A 13753-nucleotide genomic window follows, 5' to 3' on the forward strand; every position below is an offset into this window, starting at 1 on the left:
AGTATTTGCTTTATGTAATGAGGATTATCTGATGATTAATACATGTAAAGCACTTAGCACAGTGGCTGCCGGTGGTCTTAATTCCACATCTAGAAGGGTTCAGCAATCTGAAGAAGGGGCTATGCATAAATTAAATAAGAGTCCAGAGATGAAACATAATTTTGAAAGGCATCATGGGGAGTCAGAGAAGACTTAGCTAAAGGAACTAAGTTCTCCTTGTCTCAGGACCCCTTGCTTTTTATTAACACAATTTGTCCTAAGGCAAGGTAGATATACACATCAAAGGGTAGGGTTTCATATACACAATCCATTGTCAGATTGGGGAAAATTACCTTATGCTGTTCAGGTATTTGGCCAGTAGGAGACAATAACATGTAGATTAAGATGCCCTTAGCCACCTGGCAGCAAGTGATCATTTTATGCATCCTTTTCAGGTTTGGGAAAATACACCCAGCCATCTCCAGATAATTCAGCTCTGCTGACATGCTGGAATTGGCTTCTGGCAAGTGGCAACTTATTTAACTCATAAAGCAAGTGTAGGAAATTTAGGAAGTTTGAATTATGAGAAATTTAAATCTGGTCTTGACACTAAACAAAGTAGTGTGCTAAAGACCCTGAATAACACCCAAATTCTTTAAAATATATATATGTTTTATTTACTTTCAAGAGAGAGGAAGGGAGAGGGAGGAGATAGAAACATCAATGATGAGAGAGAAACATTGATCAGCTGCTTCCTGCACATTCCCTACTGGGGATCAAGCCTGAAACCCTGGCACGTGCCCTGACAGGGAATTGAACTGTGACCTCTTGGTTCATGGGGTCGATGCTCAACCACTGAGGCACATCAGCTGGGCAAGCCTCTTATTTTCTTACAGCTATAGTAAAAGGCTATTTTATAAATACACTTTCAGTGCATATAAAAATTAACACAGTTAAATAAAATATTTTAGACAAATTTGACATCTTGTCTAAAGTGTATACAAAATAACTAAATTATATTTTAATAAGTTAATATTTAAAATTTCACAAAAGAGGGGACAAAAGAGAAAATGGAACAGGAATAATGAAAATTAAAGAGAGAGTTACTTATAGTCAAATATGTAATTATCACTGTAAAGGACTATATTTTTTTTCTGCAAGGAGAAAGAAGAAAGTAAACATGCAAAAATACAGATTTTAAGCTGTACACACCAAAGAGAGTAGCATATAACTGGTTTTGATAAAATATGGACCTTTGACAAATCTTTCAAGCTATATAATTAAAAAGCCAGCATTAATTAATCCCACAAATATGGAAACCAGGAAATGATATTTCCTAAGTTTAACAAACTGATCTCTCTTTTAGACAAACAAGACAATCTCATAAGGCTTCTTTTGCTTTTTGTTAAGTACTCCTCTTGTTTAGTCCCAAAGGGGTCATTGTGATTTTATTTTAATTTTTGTTGTGTATAAATATATATTTATTTAAAAATTTTTAATCTTTACCCAAAGACATTTTTTAATTGAGTTTTTTAGAGAGAGAGAAAAGGAGAGGAAGACAGAGAAATATCAATCAATTGCCTCCTGAACTCACCCCAACCAGGGATCCAACCTGAAACCTAAGTTTGTATGTTGATTTGGTATTGAATCTGTGACCCTTTGGTGCACAGGATGACATTCAAACCAAATGAGCCATACCAGTCAGTGCTGTATATATTTTAATGTAGCTGTGAACACATGGAATATCAAAATGGAAATATCAATATTTTAAAAATTAACATCTTATTTTAAAAGGAAAGCATACACATTATAGAAAACTTGGAAAATACTGAAATGTATAAAGTAAATTATATCACCTAGAATTCTATTAGCCAAAATAATCGTAGTTAATATTTTCGTATATTTTCTTAGACTTTTTTTTTAAACATACTCTTATTTTTTTTAAAATATATTTTATTGATTTTGTGCAGAGAGGAAGGGTGAGAGATAGAGAGTTAGAAACATCGATGAGAGAGAGTCATCGATCAGCTGCCTGTTGCACACTCCCTACTGGGGATATGCCCGCAACCAAGGTACATGCCCTTGACTGGAATCGAACCCGGGACCCTTTAGTCCCCAAGCCGACGCTCTATCCATTGAGCCAAACCGGTTTCGGCTCTTAGTCTTTTTCTACTATTTTTCTTCTTTACATAGGTAAGCTCATACTATACAAGGTTTTTAGTATGGTTAACAAAGACCTACATGGATGATGACAAAAAAATGCCACTGCATTTTTAAATAGTCTCTGCTGAACTGTTCTAATCAGAGAGATAAACATACAAGTTAGCATAATGGGGATAAGACATGAAAGAAGCAGGTGTTTAGTCTGAAATAGGTGCATTTTTTTAGATAGAGAAAACATCATCAGAACTCAATGGTCTGTGAAGATGATTATGGCAAACTTTGTGTCTCCAGAATTTGGCTAAAGGACAATCGTCAACAATTAGGGGCCAAACAAGTCTCAGGGAGAAAAAAAAAGATTGAGAAGTCTTTATAAGATTTTGAAATGATAACCTGAAATAAATTTTGTCTGAGAAAACTGTCTGAACTTCAGCCAGCTCAAGAACAAGTTTATTGAATTTATGCCATCTTCTCCCTAAAGACTTTTCCTCTTATAAACAAATAACATTAAAGACACTAGACAAGCAGACAGACTATAGGGGCATGTGTCAAAAGGCTAGAAAACAATTTCATCAAAGAATAGTGCAAATCCGAACAGATAACCAAAATTAGCTCAAAGGATCTCATTCCTAGGAAAGCTAAATCCTAAGCCAAAGGACTACAGTGAAATATCAGAACTCACTTCAGTATGAACTTACCTCCCATATATGGGCAAGTTGGCACCTCAAACAGGTAGACATAAGGAGTCTCACATGTGATTACTATTACTAAGTGGCCAATCTGGGTTGAAGGCACTGGAAGCTTCAGCTGAATCTCAGTGAGCCTCCATTTCTGTCAATGCCCTTCAGCCAAAGACCATCAGGAGCACACCTGGGGCTGAGCAAGTTGGGCTTATTGCTCATTGCTGCAAGAGAGACCAAGCACCTTTGGGGACAGTAGAGTGTTGGGGTGTCTCCCTTTGCTGTCATGAGCAATAAACCCAATTTGATCAATGTCATATTTATTTATGATAGTCTTTCGCTGAAGGTATTGACAGTACCTGAAGTCAGAGAGCCTGCATTTTGGCTTCTGCCACTTACTAGCTTGTGTCCTTGGACAAGTCACTTGAGTTTCCTGATACTAAGTTTGCTTGTCTGTAGATTGGACATAGTAACAGTATTCACTTCCTTGGGCTGCTGTAAAACATGGAAGTAAAATTTGTTTTAAAAGCAAAACAAACGTGTGATAGTTAGATCGTGTCTAAAGTGGCTCCTAGACTGAACAACTCAGGAATCCAGTGGCCTAGTGAAACTTCATGTCTGTGATTTTGCTGTAGACAGAGAGCACTGTTCTGCTGGCCCTAGAGCTAGCTTGAGGGTGAAGCTGAGAACTGGCAGGACACTCTTGACAAAGTTTTAATTTCTAAAATATATAAAGAATTCATAAAACTCAACTTCAAACAAACAACCCAATCAAAAAGTGGGCAGAGAATCTGAAAATACACCTCTCCCCAGAAGACATGCAAACAGTCAATAGATATATGAAAGGATGTTATACCTCACTGGCAATTAGGGAAATACAAGTAAAAACTAAAATGAGATACCACCTCTCACCTGTTAGAGTGGCCATTATCATCAACAAGACAAGTAATAACAAGTGTTGGAGAGGTTGTAGAAAAAAGGGAACCTTCATCCACTGCTGGTGGGAATATGGATTGGTATAATCACTATGGAAAGCAGTCTGGCAATTCCTCAAAAAATTTAAAATAGATCTACCATACAACCCAGCAATTTCTCTCCTGTGTGTATGCCTGAAAACCTCAAAATCACGTATTCACAAAGACATATGCACCCCTATGTTCATTGCACCCCTATATTCACAGTGGCCAAGACATGGAAATAACCTAAGGGTCCTGCAGTAGAGATCTGGATAAAGAAGATGTGGTACATATACACAAATTCAGCCACAAGAAAGGATGAAATACTGCCATTTGCAACAACATGGATGGATCTTGAGAACATTACGCTAAGTGAAAAAAGTCAGTCATAAAAAGCTAAGAACTATATGATTTCAATCATCTATGACAGTGTTTTTCAACCTTTTTTGGGCAAAGGCACACTTGTTTCATGAAAAAAATCACGAGGCACACCACCATTAGAAATGTTAAAAAATTTAACTCTGTGCCTATATTGACTATATATAAAGTAATTCTCTTTAATAGGAATCAAATAAACACAAAGAAAGTATTTTATAATTACTTTATTATGAAATATTAAGTAAACAAAATAGTGAAAAATTATAAAATTCTTGTCTTGTCTGCACCTACGGCACACCAGGCAACATCTCAGTGTGCCGCGGAACAGCGGTTGAAAAACGCTGATCTATGAGATACAAAATGCATTAACACAAACAGTAGTGTGGTGGTTTCCAGAGGGAAGGGGGTGGAAATGGGTCCTAATATATAGTGACAGGAGATTTGACTTTGGGTGGTGGGAACATGGTACAATATTAGTATATAGATCTTGTAACATAGAAACTCACAACTGAAACCTATATGTTCATGTTTCTAATCTGGGCCTCCTGTTTAGTTTGAGAAGTGCAGGGAGTTGGAAAGTCAGGCCATAGTAGTCTGAAGCTTGTCTATCCTCCCTCTGACTCTTCAGGCTCAGGGCAGAGATTCTCTGTTCAACGTTCTTTTGGAGCAGAACAAGCTTCCAAGCAACTTCCAAGCAATGCGAATCTGGAAAGAGGTATTCTTTGGAGGTGGCTCTGTTCCTTGCCTGCTGGATTGGCACTGGGAAAGCTGCCTTTGTACCCCATCAGGAAAATGGAATATATAACTTTGGTCCTCAGGAGTTAAGTATTTGACAGCCAAGGATAGTAGTAATGATAGATTAAATAGAGAAGGGAATCGGAGATCGGGATGGCAGGACACAGGCTTTATTGGAGGGAAGAGTACCGCTGTCGGCTGCTTCCAGAAAGAGGGGCGGAAGAGAGAGAGGGCCAGGGTACAATCACTTTTAAGGCTTAGGGCACTCAGCACATGCTGATTGATGATTAGGGACCTAGGGACTTAGGAATTGGGGGCTTAGGGTATTTGGCAGGTGCTGATTGGTGGTTCAGAGCTCAGAAATGTCTGGCCGCAGGTGAGGTTTATGTCTGTCCATCATCTGGAGGAAGGGAGGATCTATCATTCCAAGCTACTCGTAATATTTTTTTAAAAATTGAGAGTCTGGGAAAGGTCAGTGGGAGAAGGTCAGTCTTCTGTAGCTACTTCCAGCTGTGAGGGGGCATTGTCTTTTTAGGGGCATCTACCCGGGGTCTCAAAGATTCTGGTGTTCGATTCTGAATTCAGTACTAGATAGATCTCTCCCACCTTCTAGTTGGCGAACGCTTGCATTCTGTTCTGCAAGAGACTAGTAAAACAGTGCATGAAACAGGTGCCAAAGAGCAAAATTAAGAGTATAAATACCAGTGGGCCTAATAGTGGGAGGAGCCATGGGGTACGTGAGCAAAAAACAGGCAGCGTTTTTCTGTGCTGGTCGAGGGTTGTGCAGCAGCATGATTTCCCTAAGAGACTGGTTGGTGACATCTTGAGAGTGATCCTCTTGAGTCACTTGGGAGGTAAAAGCTGGTCATGAGGCTGCCATGGCATCATTTGTCTGGTTTTGCTGCTTTTCTGGGCCTGGAGCTGAAATACAACCTGGGGGGTAAGATTCCTGGGGAGGTAAAAAGGTGGGGCTCCTTGGTGTAGCCTGGATTCCAGTCAGGACCATGGGCAGAAGGTCTGGCTAGGAGCTGCGAATTTCTAGAGAGAAAGAGTTTAGTTAGATGGTCTTTAAGGAAGCCATTGCTCTTCTGGATCTTACCCGATGAATGTGGGTTTAGCCAGCAGGGGTCCTCAAACTTTTTAAAGTGGGGGCCAGATCACGGTCCCTCAGAGAGCTGGAGGGCCGGACTATATGAACTACTAATTCCTACTGTAACACCTCGGCTGCGCTCACTGCCCAAAAAACCTGGCGGGCCGGATCAGACTCCTCTGCGGGCCGCATGTGGCCTGCGGGCCATAGTTTGAAGACCCCTGGTTTAGGGTATATGCAGTTTCCAGGAGATGCCAGAGATTATGTGTGTTATAAAGATCTCAGCCACAACCTCAGCAGTTTTCTTGCAGGTAGGGAAGGCCTCTGTCCACCCTGTCAGGGTGTCTACCATGGTGAGTAGATATTTGGTCTTCTTGTGGGGAGGCATATGGGTGAAGTCTATCTGCCAGTCCTGCCCTCAGAGGTGTCCCCTTCATTTGATGGGTAGGAAAGTTGGGGTGCATTCCTCCCTGGGGTGAGGCAACTGCACACGTGGAACAGGAGGAGCAGGAACTCATGACTGCCTCTCGCAGTGTGGGAGAGGTGAAGAGGGATGAAGGCCATCTCCAGGAGTGTTACAATCACGTAGGAGGCTTTTCGACGTTCCTGGGGGTCTAGACACAAGCTTTCATCCACAAACAGAGTTAAATCAGGATTAGAGAGAGGAAGATCTGAGAATCCCACCTGAGGTTGAGTGAGGCCCTCTGAAAACCTCGGGGCAAGAGTGCTTTGCTGCAGTTTGGGTGGAGGCAGCAGAAAGGAAAGTGGCTGGGTTCAGGGCTGGGGACTGGGTTAAGGAGACATCAGGACTCTCGAGGAACAGGAGATGGAGTTCCTGTATGCGAGAGGAGGCAAGGAGTGATAAGTATCTTCTGTGACAGAAGATCCTGTGGTCTATGGGTGGAGAAGACCTGTAAGGGTTGCTGGAGGTAGATATTCTTGGCCTCCTTGATGAGAACAGCAGCTGCAGCCAGAGCCCAGAGGAAGGGCTGCAGTCCCAAACTGTGGGATCAAGCTGTCAGGACAGGTAGGCTATGGGGGTGAAGGCTGGCCCTAAGGGCCGGGTGAGGACCCCCATGGACAGAGAGAGACAGACACTAGAGGGGTGTCCCGGAGTTAGAAAAAGCTTGGCGAATGAGGGAAGGTGAGGAGACCTGGTATAAGGGCTTAGCTAGGAGAGAAAAATTTGGGATCCAATGATGGAGAAATCCTACCAGTGGACACCAGCTGTATGCCTCTGAGACGTGTAGTGCATTCTCTGGGTAAGGACTGGCCAAACAGATGACTGTCTCTGAACCCCTGGGGCAGAATTGTCCAGGTGAGTGGGTCCTTTAAAAATTCTTGTGAACAGTTAACTTTAGAACTTCTTTCTTTCTTCTTCCATTATTGTATGCTATTGAAAATATTTAGAAAAGGCAGAGGGAGGAGGGAACGCTGAGAGGCAGAGGACCCGTCACTTTTCCAAGGGCAGTTTTGACCGCACGCTAGGTGAGCAGTGGTTAAGCTCCCTATGGCAGTTCAAACTCCTGCTGTGATGTCAAGGGTTAGAAAGAGAGGGATGATCTGGACTCCTCTTTTGTCAGATATGATGGGTTACGGCGACAGGTAAATACTGATTATTGAGACTTCATCTATGTTGGGTGAGAGATAGATGAGAGTACAGGTTCCTGTCCAGCTGATGGGGAGACGGATGTATGAGTTTTCCCTACAGAGGGAGAAAAATCCCTGATGATGGAGACAAGCTGATAGGTGTAAGGAGAAGAGGCAGACTAAAGGGTATGATATTCCTTTTTCTAGTTCGTACTCCAAGCTGAGAGAGTAGTCACATGGCGCTACCAATAAGAGATGGCAAATGAGTGACTGAGACTGTGTTGCAGTGAAAGTCGGAGGGAAAAGGGAAGGAAAGGAGTAGTGAAAGCCAGGGACCTGGATAGTTGGATAAGAGGTGAGAGAGCTTAAGAAGTATCCAGCAACCTTGTCCTGTCAGGCTTGGAGACTGAAGCCTCACTTTCTTGCTTAGAAAAGGGGTAGGGGTCGGGGGAGGGAACAGGCTTGGCAGCTCTTCCCAGGCTAGCCAGGCCTCTAGCGCTTAAGTTCCAAAGGGCACATTCTTCCTACAGATAAGAGATAGGGTATTTATAATTTACAGCCCCAGGAATGGCTCAGCCTTGTGGGAGGAGAGTGAAACTGAGGTAGATGACTGTGATTTGAAACAACTGGGTTTTATGAGGGGATGCACAGTAGCCCTGGCGGGGTACCAGGGTACCGAGGTAGAATGAGAAAAGAGTGAATGGGGGAATTTGAGGTGGCTAATGGCTGTGAGACTGATCTGTTAATCCCCATAATAGAGACTGAGAAGGGGACAAGCAAGGGTCCCAGCGAATTCAGAGGGCAGAATGAGTGGCCTTAATGTCAATTAAAAAGGAGATGGCATACCTGCCACCACAGTCATTACCTGAGGCTATGTCCTGGTGATGTAAGTCTGTGGGGCCCTGTCAGGGCCTGGGCAGTTTCTTCGGTCTGGAGCTCCAAACTGGATCCAAAGGGTGACCATGCTGGACTGGCTGAGGTCAGACTGCAGGGCCAGATGACAGTCTGATTTCCAGTGGCCTTCCCTTCCGTACCTTGGACAGGGCCCAGGCAGGGATCTTGGGTTTGAGCAGGACTTGGCTCAGTGTCCTTCCTTGCTGCATTTGAAGCATGGCCTGGAGGAGGCTTAGTCCCTGACTTACCCGAGGGAGGACTGGCACTTCGTTTGGGGTTCGTGAGAGTGGTGGCTAGGAGCTGGAAGGCCTCCTAATGGGCCTCAGCCTTGGCCTGATCTCACCTTGTTATTGGATTTGGGTCTTCTTGTCTCTATTATTAAAGACCTTACAGGTCAGGTTAATGAGGTCTTTTTGAGGGGTTTGGGGACCTGAAGTTGTGGCCTATGTCGGAGACTAAAGGTGGTCAGTCAGTGGAAAAAAGAAACCTGAGATGTCTCTCAGTCTGTGAGGCTGGACATAGAGAATGGAATGTAGACTCAGGAGGAGGAAGAGGAGGAGGAGGGGGAGGGTGGAGGTGGGTGGCCACACCAAGCAGAGCCTGTGGAGGCAGGACTTACTGGTTTAAAATGGCGGCCATCTACCTGAGACCAGGTGGTTAGAGAGGGGCGGGACTTGTCGTGCCAAGATGGCAGCGGCCACATGGAAATCACATTTAGCTGTTTGGAGCTCAGGTTCTCAGGATTTGAGCTCTCAAGGACTGGAGAGAAGGCAGCTGCTGGTTAAATTTGAGAAAGATCAGAGAGTGAGAAGGGAATTCAACCACCTGTGAATTCCTTTGCTGGAGGCCACAAGAGCAGAGATTAGGCTGGAGAGCACAGAGGAAGGCGGAGAGCACGGGAAGGTGGACGCAGTTAGAATTCTCAGGTAGGAATGCCCCACCCTACAAGGGCGGGACTAGGAGGAGCTGCGCAGGGAGGGGCCTGCAAACGCCAGCTGCCGCTTTCTGGCTCCGTGGCCACCGCAGCTGAAGGGAAAAAAAATGAAAACTACTCCCTGAGTCTGCCAAGGACTCCCACACTCCGGCGCCGCACCAACCTGGGAAAAAGTGCTTAGTTAGAGAGGGACAGGTTTAAGGTTGTAAGGAGGTGGCAGGAGTGAGCCACGTGGAGAGAAAGAGCAGTCAGAAGACAGGGAAAGGGGTTTGAGAGTGCAGAGAGGATTTCCAGCTGATAGAAGAACATGAGGAGTAAAGCGAGGTGGGGAGAGCAGGAGTGAGAGGGGGAGGGGAAGCATGTTCGTAGGAATCTCTGAGGCTTCCTTGTCCGGTGGCAAAATTATCTAGATCAGGATATCAGAATGCCCATTTACAAGGAATCGAAAGTGCAGTTTTAAATGAGCTTTTTTGGTTCGATGTAGACAGAAAGACCAAGGGTCGAGAGATTGGCGAGAAGACACCTCAGGGGCGTCTGGATTGAGAGGTTCCCATGACGGGAGGGGAAAGGGCCACCGAGAAGTTGGGGAGGGAATAAGAAGTGACGAGAAAAGGTCCCAAAGTCGTCACCCTGAAACCTTTCCCGTGGAGTAGAGCAGAGTTTTCCCAGTCAGGCACCTTGGCTTTTATAGAATGTGAATGGAGAATGTGTAGCCGAGTAGACAAGAAAACTCTGAGGCCCTTCCAGGTCAAGGGAACCAGGGTGGGGAGGGGGGAGGTCTCTGAGGCCTACCGGTAAGAAAGCAACGAGATTCCCACGTGTCCTGGTATGGCAGGGTTCCAGAGGTGTTTTGAACAGACCAATCAACTCAGGTCCATGCCACCGAGCAGGGCCAGAGGATTTTCCATGTTCACCCAGGTTTGGCCCCATCATGATAGATTAAATAAAGAAGGGGACCAGAGACCGGGATGGCAGGACACAGGCTTTATTGGAGGGAAGGAGTACCCCTGTTGGCTGTTTCCAGAAAGAGGGGTGGAAGAGAGAGAGGGCCAGGGTACAAGCACCTTTAAGGAAAGGGGACTGGGCTTAGGGCACTCAGCACACGCTGATTGGTGATTAGGGACCTAGGGATTTAGGAATCGGGGGCTTAGGGTATTTGGCAGGTGCTGATTGGTGGTTCAGAGCTCAGGAATGTCTGGCCACAGGTGAGGTTTATGTCTGTCCATCAACTGGAGGAAGGGAGGATCTATTAAGTAGTATTTCTGCTGTGCTCAGAGATCGTATCAAACATGTCACCTTTCTTCATGGGCTACTGTGCCATACCTAGCCATGCTTTCATGTCGGTGAAGATAGATTATGTGGACATCTGTTTTCTTCACATTGCTAATAGCTGTTTGGTTACCCCCCCCACTCCCGGCACTTCTTTTCTGAGTATATTAATCTGATTATTTTGCTTTCTTCTCTACCCTTCACTCTACCACAAGCCATGGGCATCTCCCCCTCTCAAATAGTCAACTCATAACTAGCCTCCATCTGTCCTTGTACTTCTCCCTGAATCTTCAGTAGAGGAGAAGACCAGCCTCCACTTTCCCTGCTAGTACCAGCTTAAAGTATTTGACATCTCTGGCCCTCAGCGCTTTTCTTGTCCAGAAAGACATGATCAAGCCTATTGGTATGAAGTTGGGTGTGAAAAGTTTTATCGGCAAGTACATAGGGCATAATATATTGCCTGCTTACCAGCCAACCAGTCTTCTGTGCCCAGGCTCAAAAAGTTTTAAGTTTGTTCTGAGAGGACATTATCTTATGGAGGAGAAGCAAAGCCTCAGCTCTAGAAACCCAAATGCTAGCAGGTGACCCCTGGCTTTTATTGATACCATGTCTTCTCCATTCACCTTTATGATCTATGTGGACATAGAGAAATAGATCATGCCCTCAAGTGCTCAAATTGGTCACTTGAGATCTTATTTAGTTTTCTAGGAGAAATTCACTAGAATTCCTTGAGTTTCAGAATTTAGGGTATATATGGAGCAAAGAGAGTCTCCTTGCCTAGGGCCTTTTACGAATCAGGTACTATGGGATAACAGAGCAGAGAATGGAAGTAATATCCAAGTGTTTTGGAGTTGTTTGCAAGAAAACTATACAATTAAAGCAAGTTATGATCAAGGGGGCCCAGATCCTCTGAGAACCCTGAGAATTGCATACATCAATCTGTTTACTGGTTTCTTACAATCCTGCATTGTTCCCAAAGGCACAAAGTGCAGGCAGGAGGCTGCCACCAAGAAAGCTGGTAGTGCCCTCTTGAGGAATCCTTGGGCACTGCCAGGGACCCAGCTGGACTCAAGGACATTTTGCTAACAACACCCAGCAAAACCATTGGAAACAGAATCACAGAAATTGTAGGGGTGGGTGGATTAAAACACCCTTGTGGGCCTGGAAAGAAACCCTATGAGGGTTGTGGGAAAGGATCAGGAAAGGGGTTATTAGTGGTGCTGAGGCAGAGTGTTAGGACTACAGAGTGACTGCAACACACTACATTCTGGGGAGCTGGGAATCTTAAGGCACTGGGGAAGTGAGCATGACACAATCATCTGGCCGAGCCCCTTTCTCATCCCTGGGCTTAAGAACAGGAAGACATGCTCTGTAAAGAAGTGCAGAGAGAAAAAAAAAAGAAAGAGAAACAAATACATAGAGAGAAACATAGACAGAGATGGAGAAACAGAGACGTGAAGAGATTGATCCTTGGGAAGAAGACAAAATGTGTAATAAGGCAATAGAGATGGAGGAAAGGAAGAGATACAGTATGTGCGTTAGGTGAATGTGGTTGAAAATTTGGTATCTTTGGGTTTATTTGGAACACATTTTTTTCTTCTGAGTAGTTCCAAGAGCTGCTGCTGAGAGTCCAGGGCAGATTTATGAGAAGGCTCAGCCTGAGCAATCTCTCTTGCATGCAGGGCTATCTCATCTACTCAAGCTGTGAAAATCCATCTCTCTCATCCCTAAATCAGAAGCCCCAAAGTTTGGACTCCTTTCTTTCTGTCATCTGAGGAGCTGAGGGCACACATTTGGGGACTTCTTGCTCTTGATCCTCCCTCTCCTCCAGGGTCATTTTGACAAGAACCATTCAGAAAGTAACCTTTGTCACAATGCTATGTATGACTCAGCTTCCTCAGCAGGCAGAGTCTATGGCTGAAAAGCAGGGCTGGTGTAAGGTCAGGGGTCCTGGGACCTTCTACCTTAGTCTCATCTGTTTTGGAAAGCTACTTTTATACTGTTCTATAGTAGGAGCAGCACTTACAAGGGATCCTTTCTCATTGGGGCTGGTATAAGAGCAAAGGATCTATGGTTCTAAAATTCTGAACAAGCCTCAAACACTACAGGACACAGGACACAGGTGAACCCACAAGGGCATCTGTAGAAGACTCATCCTTCTAACAGCAAAGCCCAAGCCAGAAACAAGTCCAAGGTCACAGCTCAGAGAGAGAACTCTGAGACACAATCTTGCCTTGCTCTCTCCAGAAAAAGAGTCTAGGCTCTGCTCTGCACCTCCTGCCTCTCCTCTCTGACTACAAGGCAAAGCCATAGGAAACATTCTGGTAGCCTGTACCTTCTTTCCATGAAGTCTTCCAACAGGTACTCCTCCAGTTACATGCCAACCAACTTCTTTACAGGCCATCAACGGGAGGATGTAGGCCTCAAATACAAGAGAACTATGCCTTTCTGAGGCTCCTGAAAGGATAAAGAACAATAACAAAGAGCCTATATAGACACTGATTAAGATTCATCTTGTTTAGAAAACCTTCCTATGCTAATCTAACTTGGCACTCAAATATCCTGATAGTCTTTTTAAAAAACCTATTTTTATAAGGCATATTTAATATATTAGTCCCATATTTTTGCTGCTTTGCCATTTTTTCTTAGTATTTCTTTCCCTGAGGCAAGCATGATATTTTCTTTCTCTTTCTCTTCATTCTCATTGGCATCCACTGCTTCGACCCAACCCACACCCTCCCTAGGCTAGTCTCAGCTCTCACCAGGCTAGTCTCAGCTCTCTGATGATACTATATTCTCAGGATGGGATATTGACTATCTGGTTCTCAGATCATATTCCTAACTTTTCTCAAAATCAATTATCCTCCTTGGAAATCACCCACATACCTAACTGACCTTTTTTTTTTTGTCTATTCTGTGAATCTGAACTGGTCTTGTCCCCTCTCTGGGTCTCCGTTATCCCTTCAATAAAATTATACAATCCTAGCCTCCCCCTGCTTGGTCACAGTCTGTTTATGGAATCAATAGCTTGTATTTTGTCCTCATTCAGCTGGAGGATTTGGAGGATATTATTTAAAAGACAAATTTT

This window comes from Pipistrellus kuhlii, unplaced genomic scaffold, assembly GCF_014108245.1.
Source record: "Pipistrellus kuhlii isolate mPipKuh1 unplaced genomic scaffold, mPipKuh1.p scaffold_m20_p_33, whole genome shotgun sequence".
In the NCBI taxonomy this organism is placed as follows: domain Eukaryota; kingdom Metazoa; phylum Chordata; class Mammalia; order Chiroptera; family Vespertilionidae; genus Pipistrellus; species Pipistrellus kuhlii.